The sequence below is a fragment of the Myxocyprinus asiaticus genome, chromosome 16, assembly GCF_019703515.2.
Source record: "Myxocyprinus asiaticus isolate MX2 ecotype Aquarium Trade chromosome 16, UBuf_Myxa_2, whole genome shotgun sequence".
Taxonomy (NCBI): domain Eukaryota; kingdom Metazoa; phylum Chordata; class Actinopteri; order Cypriniformes; family Catostomidae; genus Myxocyprinus; species Myxocyprinus asiaticus.
The window spans coordinates 50,320,559-50,334,409 of NC_059359.1; the positions used below are offsets into that span (position 1 = coordinate 50,320,559).

At 41.4% G+C, this 13,851-nt stretch overlaps 1 pseudogene; it reads right to left on the reverse strand.

Annotated features, from left to right (window-relative positions):
- Positions 1-1,542: 1,542 nt before the first annotated feature.
- On the reverse strand, positions 1,543-13,599 carry LOC127453813 (THAP domain-containing protein 6-like; annotated as a pseudogene).
- Positions 13,600-13,851: the final 252 nt, after the last annotated feature.

Consider the following 13,851-nt stretch of genomic DNA (forward strand, 5'->3'; position numbering starts at 1 on the left):
AGAGACTTGCGGATTGGCTCCATTGAGTCAAGTTAGTAAGCAGCCAATAAGAATCACTCTGTTTAATGGTTAGCCACACCCTAACAACCATTTAGAGCACCCTAGTAACCATCCCCACTGACTTCCATTCAAAATGGCTGAGTGTGATATCTTCTGAGCAGAATGTCTTAGACACATGTGGGTGCTCTCATTTGATTTGTGCTGGCAAGCTGTGTTCGAACATACCCTGTGTTTGGGGGTAAAATGTACCCCAGGGGGTATAAAGGGGGGCAAAAAAACCGTCCCAAAAAGTCCCATAGGGTACTATGGGAAGACATTTTTGTTCCTACTATGGCAGTCAATGCAAGAAAGTTGTTAGATCATATCTCCCAATCAGAGTGACATAGAGACATGGGAGCGGGCTTATTTCAATCAGGATACCAATCACTCTTTAAGTATCACCTTGGAAATGGAATAGCCATGCCCTAACAACCATTTATGGGACCCTAGCAACCACCCCACATTAACTTCCATTCAAAATGTCTCAGAAGGATATCTTCATAACAGAATGTCATAGAAATTGATTTGCTCTTTTGAGTCAGGTTAGTAAGCAGCCAATAAGAACTACTCTGTTCACTGGCTAGCCATGCCCTGGCAACCATTTAGAGCACCCTAGCAACCAAAACTATTGCTTTCAATTAGAGTGTGATATCTTCGTATCAGAATGTCCTAGAGAAATGAGAGTTGGCTTGTTTTAATTGGGTGAGCAAGCAGTCTTCAAGTATCATCATGATAACTAGCCACGCCCTAGCAACCATTTAGAGCACCCAAGAAACCAAACACCATTGACTTCCATTCAAAATCACTAATATGGGTATCTCAGGATCAGAATGTCGTAGAGACTTCCGGGTTGACTTATTTCACTCAGGCAAGGAGCCTCAATAAGTATCACCCTGGTAACTGCCTAGCAACCAGATGGGGTTACCCTACCAACCAAGTAACAAATCACATATCTCTGCACCAGAACATCCTACTGTCATTGGGGTTGCCTCTTTCAACTTGGGGCAGTTGGTGGGACATTGTGGTGAGAAATTTTGCCATGGCAAGCACCACTCACATTTTCTTCAAGAAATCTAGTTATTATTATTATTTTATACAAAACGGCATATGTTTTTCTGCATTTCATTTTTTAATTTCCCCATATTTTCCCCCTTTGTTCACAAGTTGCACCTTATGTGAAATACCTGAAAAATATTTGATATTGGCCTATGAATAAAAGACTAAAACTATGACCAACGAGAAACAAATTTCTTTTACTTCACTTGTCAAAAACATGATCAAGAAAAACACAGTAAGAAAGATTTGGGGGTGGCGGAACATTGTTACCAGTGTCGGCGCTACGGGGTGCTGTTCCCCCACTTTGACCACTGCCCCCAACTTTGAACACATTTCAACCACTGATGTTTTAGTGCAGTGGGTGGACTTTTCAGATGGTCCCTTATGCACCATAGGCGAATATACAACAAATATTATAACTTTACTTCAAACATAAAACTACCCCACTTAGAATTTACGGTCTGCCAAAAAAGGAGAACAGATGATAATAGTGCCATACAGTACAAAGGGTTAAGATAATATAATCACAAAATAAGATGTGCCCCATGTGCATAGTCTTCATACACTGACATGCAGTTTTTTCCTCTAAAAACAAGAAATCATTGAGTGTTTGAACTTGAACTCTTTATCACTCTGTAGCGAAGTTCACATCAGCAGAAGTCGTGTTAGTATATTTTTTTATTATATTTAGCCTAAAATGTATGAAGTATCAGTCCTCTATTTCTTTGATTTTTAGTTTATCTAATTTTATTTTAGACTATTTTAACAGAAGCAGAAAAAGGACAAAAGAATATTCAAATAAAATGGCTAATATTAATTAATGGCTAATATTAACTGCTTGTCTTCGTTACGAGGGAAATTTTTAACAAGTTAAAAGGAGGGGTCACGTGACGCCATGCAAGAAGCAGATGTGTGAGCGATAAGCTCTGCGCACTTTGCTAAAGTTTTTATAATTTTAATGTTATAATCTGGTGAAATTTGATACACCCAGTCACACATTTGCTCTTTGAGACAAAACATGGCAAAGAAGTCAAAATCCTCGGGCTCTGGAGACATTAAAAGACACTTACGTGTTCAGGATGAAAGCCCCGACAGGCCTACAGACCAGGGACTTGATTTGGATGGCGCGGCGGGAGAGGTGATCCAGCATCAGTTGTCCAACATGTCGGTGATGTTGACGAAGGTTCTTGCTGACTTGGAGGATCTTGCTGTAATACGTCGATCGATTACGGCGATGGAAATACAATTCTCTGATTTAGTTACAAGAGTGTCTGATGTTGAGAGACGAATTGATTGTCTGTAATCTTCGGAGAGGGAATTAACTGCTATCCGCCCGCGACCAAAGTTGATTTGGAACATCTCCTTGAAAAGCTTGAAGGTCTTGAGAATAGAAGCCGCAGGAATAACGTTCAAATTGTTGGAATTCCTGAGCATGAGGAGGGCAGAGATATGGTGAAATTCCTAGATGAGCTTTTCCCGAGTCTGCTCGACATAACAGGTCCCAAGCTGGAAATCGAGCGAGAGTCCCGGCTCACAGATTTGCTGAGGGAGACAGGCCCCAATCGATTCTGGCCAGATTTCTGAGATCATCCGATAAAGATCTTTTGTTGCGCCAGGCGAGGAGCAAAGGGAAGATTTCTTGGAAGAACCATAATATTTTCTTGTTCCCGGACTTTGCGAGTTCAACAAGAGAGAAACGCGATCGGTTCAAGGAATGTAAGAAACTCTTACATCAGCGAAAGATCACCTTTGCTCTGATGTTTCCGGCCAAACTGAGAATAGAAACGAAGGATGGTCGCAAAGTATTTACATGTCCCAATCAGGCAATGTCTTTTATTGAATCAATGGGTGAGTAAACCATTGGGTGTTTCTCATGTGAGTGGGTCGACTCGCTGTAATTACTCTGGCTTTTGAGGAAGCTGGGCGTCATTTTGGTTTCTTTTTGCTTTTTGCATTGGCTCCGCCGGGCGGCTGGAGCCTTTTTTGTGAATAACACTTTTCTTTAAAGAAACTTTTGCATTGACGAAATATTACTTTTGCATTGAAGTTCCCGGCCAGTTTAAGAGTGGACACTATGGATGACTTCAAAATATCTACATGCTCACACAAAGGATGTCTTTTATAAAGTTGACAGACTGTGTAAATCACTGCGGCCTCCAGTTTTGTTTCTTTTTGTATTGGTTCCGCCTAGCGGCTGGTGCTTGTTCTATTGAATAACACTCCTTTGGAACAGCTGTGGATTAATCTGTTCGTTCTTCGTGCTTATTCCCCCTGCTGGCTGGAGTTTGTTTTGTTAAGTATTTTTACAGGACATTGGAACGATTACGTCATCCGCTGAACTCATAACAGCTGGCTCACTGAACATTCGTTTGTCTGTCTGAGGAATCTGAACGGTTTTATATCAGCTGGAATTTGTTTTGTGGAAGATCACACCTTTGAGACAGTTCTGTGTCTACAAAATCTACACGTTCTTTGTGTTCATTCTTCCTATTAGCTGGGGTTTATTTTACAAAGTATTTTCTGTTATGTAATTTTGCCTCACAAATATGTGAGGCAAAATTGAGCAATCCGATGGCAAAGTTGTCGTGGGGGCTCGTGGGCGTTCATGAACCTTTTGAGTTTAGAGAGACTGTCGCCGGTTGGCGCTTTTGTGTGCGGGGTTAATGCGCACGTTTTTCTTTTTTTTGTTGGTTTTGTTTGGGAGGAAGTTCGGGGTTTGATTGTTTCACTAATGGGGAATGTGGTCTGTATAATTTCGTTTTTGACACAAAATTTATATTTTCTACTATATCAAAATTTCAAATGTTAATATGAGTGGATTGTCTCTCTCCACATGGAATGTAAATGGGTTGGGGCACCCCATAAAAAGAAGGAAGGTTATTACTTTTCTTAAACATAAGAAATATGATATAGTGTTTCTTCAAGAAACACATCTCTCCCTGCAGGAAGCTGAAAAAATTGGGAAGATATGTGGTGGACATGTTTTTTTTTAGTGCTGGCTCAAGTAAGAGCAAGGGAGTCACTATACTGATTAATAAACATCTACAATTAAAATGTCTCAAACAGACTAAAGATAAATTAGGGAGAGTCATTATTGTTTTAGCTGAAATTCAGGGGCAAAGGTTGATTTTGGCTAATATTTACGCACCTAACGCTGATGACCAGGGCTTTTTTTATAGATCTTGAAGGGATGCTGCAAACCGCTGGCACCCCTCATGATATAATATTGGGAGGACACTTTAATCTTTTGATGGACTCAGTCCTTGATCACAGTGAAGAAAAAGTGTGTAAACCCCCTAGAGCAACATTGACGCTTCACAGGATGTGTAAAAATCTTGGTCTTTCAGATATTTGGAGATTTTAAACCAATCTGGGAGGGACTATACATTTTTTCATCTGTCCATAAGATTTATTCTAGAATAGATTTTTTCTTGATATCTAAATCCCTCATTTCATCTGTTGTTGATTGCTCAGTTGGAAATATCTTAGTCTCAGATCACGCCCTGGTGAGTTTAGAGGTGTTGCCATATACAGAGAAAAAGAAATCATATAGTTGCCGCCTTAATGTGTCCCTTTTGCAAAATCCTGATTTCCAACAAATGTTAAAGACTGAAATCAATGTTTATATGGAGACCAACTGGTCCTCAGTATCCTCTGTGGGTGTGGCTTGGGAGGCACTTAAGGCGGTTCTTAGGGGTCGGATCATACAGTATGCCTCATTCACCAAAAAATCCAAAGCACAAGAACTTGTGGAGTTGGAAGGAAACATTAAAAGTTCCGAGGCAGAGCTGAAGCGCTGTATGTCATCTGATGGCCTCAGAGAATTGACCTGATTTAAATATAGATATAATACTATTTTGTCACGGAAAGCGGAGTTTTGGTTATTCAGGGCAAGACTTTTGGCTAGATATTTAAAGCAGAGAGAGTCTTTTTCTACCATTCCCTCAGTGAAATCTGCTGGTGGTGAAAAATTTACCTCGGCCATTGATATTAATAATGCTTTTAAAGAATTCTATTTTGATCTCTATAGTTCCACGTCTTCGTCTACTGATGAAGATATTAGGAACTGTGTGGAACCATTAGATCTCCCTTAACTGACGACTGAGCAAAAAAATTCTCTTGATTCTGAGATAACCTTGGAGGAGCTTGATGAAGTAATTAAGGCCTTGCCTACAGGCAAGGCTCCGGGGCCCGACGGCTTTTCCTCTGAGTTTTTCAAATCTTATGCTACAGAACTGACTCCACTTTTGTTAGAATTTTATACGGAATCATTAAAGAATGGAAAGCTTCCTCCAACCATGACACAAGCCCGGATCAGTCTGATTCTTAAAAAGGACAAAGATCCAAGCGAGTGTAAAAGTTACCGCCCAATTTCCCTGAATCAGTTAGATGTAAAACTTTTGTCCAAAATTCTGGCTAATCGATTAAGTTATGACATCACTTATAGATCAGGTGGGGTTTATTCGAGGCCGTAGCTCTTCTGATAATATTGGGTGTCTCATCAATATCATGTGGTCAGTAGCGAATGATCAATCTCCGGTCGCTGCCATCTCACTTGACGCCGAAAAGGCATTTGATATGGTAGAATGGGATTATCTTTTTACAATTTTGGAAATGTATGGGTTCGGGAGTACATTTATTGGTTGGATTAAGTTACTATACAGACACCCTGTAGCAGCGGTGCAAACAAACGGGTTAATTTCATATTATTTTACTCTAGATAGGGGCACCCGGCAGGGTTGCCCTGTTTCCCCATTATTGTTCTGTCTTGCCCTGGAACCATTAACAGCCGCGATAAGAAAGGAGGATGATTTTCCAGGGGTGATTGTGGGAGGAGTGGCGCATAAGCTTCTGCTTTACGCAGATGATATTTTATTATTCGTCTCCGACCCTACTAGATCTATGCCTTGCCTCAACAGAATTATTAACTCCTTTTCCAAATTCTCAGGATACAAATTCAGTTGGTCTAAATCCAAAGCTTTGGCTTTGACAGCGTACTGTCCAGTAACGGCCTTCCAGCCAGGTGCCTTCCAGTGGCCCAAACAGGGAATTAAGTATTTGGGAATTTTATTCCCAGCAAATTTGTCTGATTTAGTCAGAGTTAATTTTGATCCCTTAATAAAAATGTTTTTGAATAATGTGGACAGGTGGGCTTCATTACACTTATCGATGATTGGGAAGGTTAATGTTATTCAAATGAAATGTATTCCAAAATTCAACTACCTGCTACAGTCTCTCCCTGTAGATGTCCCCCTCTCTTTTCAAGCAATTTGATAGCATAGCGAAGTCCTTCATTTGGAATGGTAAGTGTCTCAGGTTAAATTTCAATACGTTACATAGGCCGATTGACAAAGATGGGTTAGGCCTACCCAAGATTTTCTTTTATTATTATGCATTCAGTCTTAGACATTTGGCTCATTGGCCGCTTCCACCTGAGAGAGCCCCTCCCTGATTTTGTATTGAACAAGAAGTTTTTGCCCCTATTTTGCCATTGCAAAGCGTTTCTATTAAATGGAGAAGTTAAGTCACACCCAGTTATCTCGCATTTGCACGCGGTATGGACAAAAGTGTCCAGAGTGTTAGTTCGGACATTTTATTTAAATGTTGCCTTGAGCATATGGCTGAACCCAAAATTACGTATTAATGAGAGAGGTTAAAACTGCACAGTTTTTTTGAGAAAATTAAAGGCAAAATCACCCCACAATTCAAAGTGCATCTTTGCATTTACATCATGTCCCATATTCAAACACTCAGTGAGCAAACCTATAAAAGGAATACTTTTTATGAGTGTTTGAACATGGGACATGATGTAAGTGCTAGGATGCACTTTGAATTTTAGGGTGAATTTGCCTTTAATTTTTTCAAAATCTATACAGTAAAATGACGTGAAAATTGAACAGTCAGGGTCACTCTAATCTATAATCCATTGAAATAGTGAGCAAACCTATAATCCATTGAAATAGTGAGCAAACCTATAAAGGAATGCATTTTATATTTCAATGGATTATAGGTTTGCTCACTATTTCAATGGATTATAGATTAGAGTGAGCCTGACTGTTACTGTATCAATTTTCAGTTTTGTAAGTCGCTTTGGATAAAAGTGTCTGCCAAATGACTAAATGTAAAATGTAAATTTTCAAGTCATTTTACTGTACAGTTTTTGAGAAAATTAAAGGCAAAAACACCCCAAAATTCAAAGTGCATCCTTGCACTTTTTTCGTATTTATTCATGCAAAATCAAATAATTTGTATAGTGTTGCACGGTCTTAGAAAACATTTCTTGTTTTACAATACACACAATATAGAATACACATTATACAATAAAAATAGTATATATAGTATATATAAAATATACAGAAGGTTGTATTGTACTGTATTGACATTCAGGATGTCGGTTGATAGTAAGTTGCCAGTGTGTTGTTAAGAGAGAATATAATTTATGACAGTCCAGTGTGAGATAATAAGAGTAATAAAGTGCAGTGCTGATGTATTTTGATCGTGAGAGATCAAGAGTTCAAAAGTCTGATTGCTTGGGGGAAGAAGCTGTCATGTAGTCGGCTGGTGCGGGTCCTGATGCTGCGATACCGCCTGCCTGATGGTAGCAGCTTTTTTCACATAACGCTTGGTATATATGTCCTGGAGGGAGGGAAGCTCACCTCCGATGATGTGTCTGGCAGTTCGCACCACCCTTTGCAGGGCTTTGCGGTTGTGGGCGGTGCTATTGCCGTACCAGGTGGAGATGCAGCCAGTCAGGATGCTCTCTACAGTGCTGGTATAGAACCGTGTGAGGATGTGGCGGTTCATTCCAAACTTCCTCAGCCGTCTCAGGAAGAAAAGGCGCTGATGAGCCTTCTTCACAACGGCCTCAGTGTGGACCGACCATTGAGTTCCTCAGTGATGTGGACACCCAGGTACTTGAAGCTGTTGACTCTCTCCACTGGTGCTCCATTGATGGTGGTGGGGCTGTGTTCTCTTTCTCTTCTCCTGAAGTCCACTACAAGCTCCTTTGTCTTACTGATGTTGAGGGAGAGGTTGTGCTCCTGACACCAGTGTGTCAGAGTATGCACCTCCTCTCTGTAGGCTGTTTCATCATTGTCAGTGATCAGACCTACCACCGTCGTATCATCAGCAAACTTAATGATGGCATTGGAGCTGTGTGTTGCACACAGTCATGTGTGTATAGGGAATACAGGAGTGGGCTGAGAACACAGCCCTGTGGGGCTCCAGTGTTGAGGGTCAGTGATGAGGAGATGTTGCTGCCCATTCTAACCACCTGGCGTCTGCTTGACAGGAAGTCCAGAATCCAGCTGCACAGTGAGCTGTTTAAGCCAAGAGCCTGGAGTTTCTCATCAAGCTTGGAGGGCACTATGGTGTTGAATGCTGAGCTGTAGTCTACAAACAACATTCTCACATAAATGTTATTTTTTTCCAGGTGGGAGAGAGCAGTGTGTATTGTAGATGCAATGGCATCATCAGTGGAGTGGTTGTTGCGGTAAGCAAACTGCAATGGGTCCAGTGATGGAGGCAGCACAGAGCAGATGTAATCTCTGATTAGTCTCTCAAAGCATTTGCTGATGATGGGGGTCAGAGCAACAGGACGCCAGTCATTTAAGCAAGTGATTTTGGATTGCTTTGGAACAGGCACAATGGTGGACGTTTTAAAGCATGTGGGGACTACAGACAAAGAGAGAGAAAGGTTGAAAATGTCCGTAAAAACACCAGCCAGTTGGTTCGCACATGCTCTGATGACGCGGGCCGGAATGCCGTCTGGACCCACGGCTTTGCGGATATTCACCCATCGGAAGGATCGGGTTACATCCGCTACAGAAACGGAGAGTGAACTAACCTCTGCATCTTCGGCTGCAAGAGCTCTCTCGCCGAGGGCGGTGTTATTTCCCTCGAAACGAGCATAAAAAGTATTTAGCTCATCCGGGAGAGAGGCAGCGGTGTTCATGGCGGAGTTTTTATTCCCTTTAAAGTCCGTGATGATGTTAATTCCCTGCCACATGCTTCTAGAGTTGGTGGTGTTAAACTGTTCTTCAATCTTGTTCCTGTACTGATGTTTTGCTGTTCTGATAACTGGCTTGATTATGCTCCTCTGCGTTCCCGCGGAGGTCCGCGCATCAAGTGCCGCGCGAACATCGCTATTAATCCAAGGTTTCTGGTTCGGGTAGATCCATATTGTTTTGGTCGGAACAACGTCCTCTATGCACTTTCTGATGAAACACATTACATTATCAGCGTAAATCTCGATGTCATCATCAGAGGCGGACCGGAACATCTCCCAGTCCGCGTGATCAAAACAGTCTTGTAGCGTAGAGTCTGATTGGTCCGACCAGCACTGGACCGTTCTGAGGGTGGGTGCATCCTGTTTCAGTTTCTGCCTACAAGCGGGCAGAAGCAGAATGGAAGAGTGGTCCGATTTGCCAAATGGTGGATGGGGGAGGGATTTGTAGCCATCCCGGAAGGGAGAGTAGCAATGGTCCAAAACCCGGTACCCTCGTGTATTAAAACTAATGTGTTGGTGGTATTTTGGTGCGACTGATTTGAGATTGGCTTTGTTAAAGTCCCCGGTCATAATGAACGTGGCCTCAGGGTGCGTGGTTTCCTGCTTGCTTATAATCCCGTACAGTTCCTTGAGTGCCTGGTCTGTGTTGGCTTGTGGCGGGATGTACACAGCTGTGATAATGACCGCTGTGAATTCCCTCGGTAGCCAGAATGGTCGACACAGAAGCATGAGAAATTCCAGATCAGGAGAGCAGAAAGACTTGATAGAATGTACATTGCTTTGATCACACCAGGATTTGTTGATCATAAAACATACACCACCACCTCTGCTTTTACCTGAGAGGTCTTTCGCTCTGTCCACGGAGAACCCCACGGGTTTAATGGCTGAGTCTGGAATCTCCGCAGACATCCCAGTTTCTGTAAGGCAGATAATGCAGCAGTCCCTCGTCTCTCGTTGGAAAGAGATCCGTGCTTTCAGCTCGCAGAGCTTGTTGTCCAGAGACTGAACATTTGCCAGTAGAATACTGGGTAGCGGGGGTCGATTTGCGCGACGTCTTACTCTGATGAGAACGCCGGCTCTGTTTCCCCTTTTCCTTTTGCGTTTCCGCGGCCAGGCAGCCCAGACAAAGGGCTCCGCTGGCCTGTTTGTAAACAGCGGGTCGGCATTGAGGAATTTGAAGTCCGGTTTACAGTGTGTAATTGCAGAACCAATGTCCAAAAGTGTTTGTCTGTTGTAGACAATAAGGCAGACAACATCCAAAGACAAAAAACATAAGAATTGTAAACAAAACAAACAAAAAACTACAATGTTATGTCGGAGCTCGCAATGCAGCAGCCATACTCGGCGCCATCATGAGTCCAAAGTTATTTAATGTATTAGAACCAGTATTTTGTAAAAGTGCAATAAAATAACATGAAGAATACCTTTGTAATGTATGTGGATGTGGGAGGTCGAGACTTTCTCAAATAGTTATATGCTTTTGGACCATGTAAGTGGAAAGTGAGGGCAAACTCCCTCTGGTCTTTTGTGTACTCATGGCCCCGTTTTGACAGGAGGTCTATTGCAAGATCTGAAATTCAGTTAGCATTTATTAACTAATAAATGCTCTTGCAATAATAACTAGAAAGTCTAAAAATATGGGAAAGTGTAAACATAAGATATACAGGTGCATCTCAATAAATTAGAATGTCGTGGAAAAGTTCATTTATTTCAGTAATTCAACTCAAATTGTGAAACTCGTGTATTAAATAAATTCAGTGCACACAGACTGAGGTAGTTTAAGTCTTTGGTTCTTTTAATTGTGATGATTTTGGCTCACATTTAACAAAAACCCACCAATTCACTATCTCAAAAAATTAGAATACATCATAAGACCAATAAAAAAAACATTTTTAGTGAATTGTTGGCCTTCTGGAAAGTATGTTCATTTACTGTATATGTACTCAATACTTGGTAGGGGCTCCTTTTGCTTTAATTACTGCCTCAATTCGGTGTGGCATGGATGTGATCAGTTTGTTGCACTGCTGAGGTGGTATGGAAGCCCAGGTTTCTTTGACAGTGGCCTTCAGCTCATCTGCATTTTTTGGTCTCTTGTTTCTCATTTTCCTCTTGACAATACCCCATAGATTCTCTATGGGGTTCAGGTCTGGTGAGTTTGCTGGCCAGTCAAGCACACCAACACCATGGTCATTTAACCAACTTTTGGTGCTTTTGGCAGTGTGGGCAGGTGCCAAATCCTGCTGGAAAATGAAATCAGCATCTTTAAAAAGCTGGTCAGCAGAAGGAAGCATGAAGTGCTCCAAAATTTCTTGGTAAACGGGTGCAGTGACTTTGGTTTTCAAAAAACACAATGGACCATCACCAGCAGATGATATTGCACCCCAAATCATCACAGACTGTGGAAACTTAACACTGGACTTCAAGCAACTTGGGCTATGAGCTTCTCCACCCTTCCTCCAGACTCTAGGACCTTGGTTTCCAAATGAAATACAAAACTTGCTCTCATCTGAAAAGAGGACTTTGGACCACTGGGCAACAGTTCAGTTCTTCTTCTCCTTAGCCCAGGTAAGACGCCTCTGACGTTGTCTGTGGTTCAGGAGTGGCTTAACAAGAGGAATATGACAACTGTAGCCAAATTCCTTGACATGTCTGTGTGTGGTGGCTCTTGATGCCTTGACCCCAGCCTCAGTCCATTCCTTGTGAAGTTCACCCAAATTCTTGAATCGATTTTGCTTGACAATCGAAAGGCTGCGGTTCTCTCGGTTGGTTGTGCATCTTTTTCTTCCACACTTTTTCCTTCCACTCAACTTTCTGTTAACATGCTTGGATACAGCACTCTGTGAACAGCCAGCTTCTTTGGCAATGAATGTTTGTGGCTTACCCTCCTTGTGAAGGGTGTCAATGATTGTCTTCTGGACAACTGTCAGATCAGCAGTCTTCCCCATGATTGTGTAGCCTAGTGAACCAAACTGAGAGACCATTTTGAAGGCTCAGGAAACCTTTGCAGGTGTTTTGGGTTGATTAGCTGATTGGCATGTCACCATATTCTAATTTTTTGAGATAGTGAATTGCTGGGTTTTTGTTAAATGTGAGCCAAAATCATCACAATTAAAAGAACCAAAGACTTAAACTACTTCAGTCTGTGTGCATTGAATTTATTTAATACACGAGTTTCACAATTTGAGTTGAATTACTGAAATAAATGAACTTTTCCACGACATTCTAATTTATTGAGATGCACCTGTATATAAAGTTAAAACTTTTATTTTAATTTTACCGGTGTAGAAATTGAGCCTCTCTTTCACCTCTTCATTTATGAGGTTCTTCCCCTTCAGATCCTCTAGAAGATCATGCACTGTGTTCTTTGCCCTCCCATTCTCGGTCCTTCATATTCCTCATCTCTCACTCCAGACTCTCCACCCTAACCAAGTCTTCACGGATTCTGGCCTTTAGACCAGTGGGAGATGCAGGCAATGCATAGGAGTGGAAGTAGAAAGAAGGTTGAAAATGTTTTGAGTAATGTTTATATCACATCACTCACAGTCTCAGCTGTTTGGTGCATAGTTAGTACAATGTACTATCAGCTGATCGCATTCTTAAAGGATTATTCCTCCCCAAAATACAAATTCTCATCGTTTACTTGCCTCCATCCCAGATGTGTATGACTTTCGTTGTTGATCTGAACACAAATGAAGATTTTTAGAATAAGTTTTCAGAAGGGTAAATCGACAGAATGGAAGCATCTGGAGCCATATATATGGATTACTATTATCCTGCCTAAATGTGATTTATGGACCTTGAAAGTTTTGGTTGCTGTCTCCTTCCATTCTAAGTCCCTCCACATCTGAAAACTTCTAAAAATCTTTATTTGTGTTCAGATGAACAACAAAAGTCATACATATAATAATCCTTTAATCTCATCACCCCTCAATCCCACTGCCATCACCGTGGGTTTGTGTGTGTGTGTCAGGGAATCATATTCAACACCAGTTTCAATGTGTGCATATATGTACATGAATGTGTCTGAAAATAGTGGCAGAGAGAGAGAGAGAGAGAGAGAGAGAGAGAGAGATTTGAATATGACCAGGGCCATGATTCTCACAGTTGTTCGGGAATTAACTAGTAAAAATACTCACAATATTAGGCAGAGGGAGTACAGTCTCTTGGAAATGTAGAGAACAGTCCACTAACAGGCTCTCTTCAGCCTTCCTTGAGGCTTGTGTTGTCCTGGTTGCCACTGGCTAAAATGGAAATATATATATATATATATACACACATATATATAAACGAGCCACGATTTGATGACAAGCGATCAAATCATTTTGATACACCAACTCTTTGGAGATGAGTCGGGAAACTGAAGACTTAGCTCCATCTCTAATCCTGAGAGTCTAACCTGTCCTGTCCAAGTCCTCCAGCTTGAAGTGCTCACTGCATAGCAAAGAGGTGGAAAAAACTACTTCCCACTGCCTCCTCAACTGTTTCTCTTTGTGAAACTTTCAAAAATTTGAGAAATGTTAGCTAGCCAACTAACTACAGTCAGACTCACAATATGTCAGTCTCTCAGCCGAAATGAGTAGCTTGTCACTAAAGTCGGTTTGGAGAAAAACAGCAGTATAGATGGAAATCTCAATTATGGGCACTTTAGTTTATAATATAAACTATAATATAAGCTGAGACTTTATATGAAATCATGTAAACTTTAGTCCCAGCTTTCATAGCTAACTAGCGTTATCGTTAGCTATTAA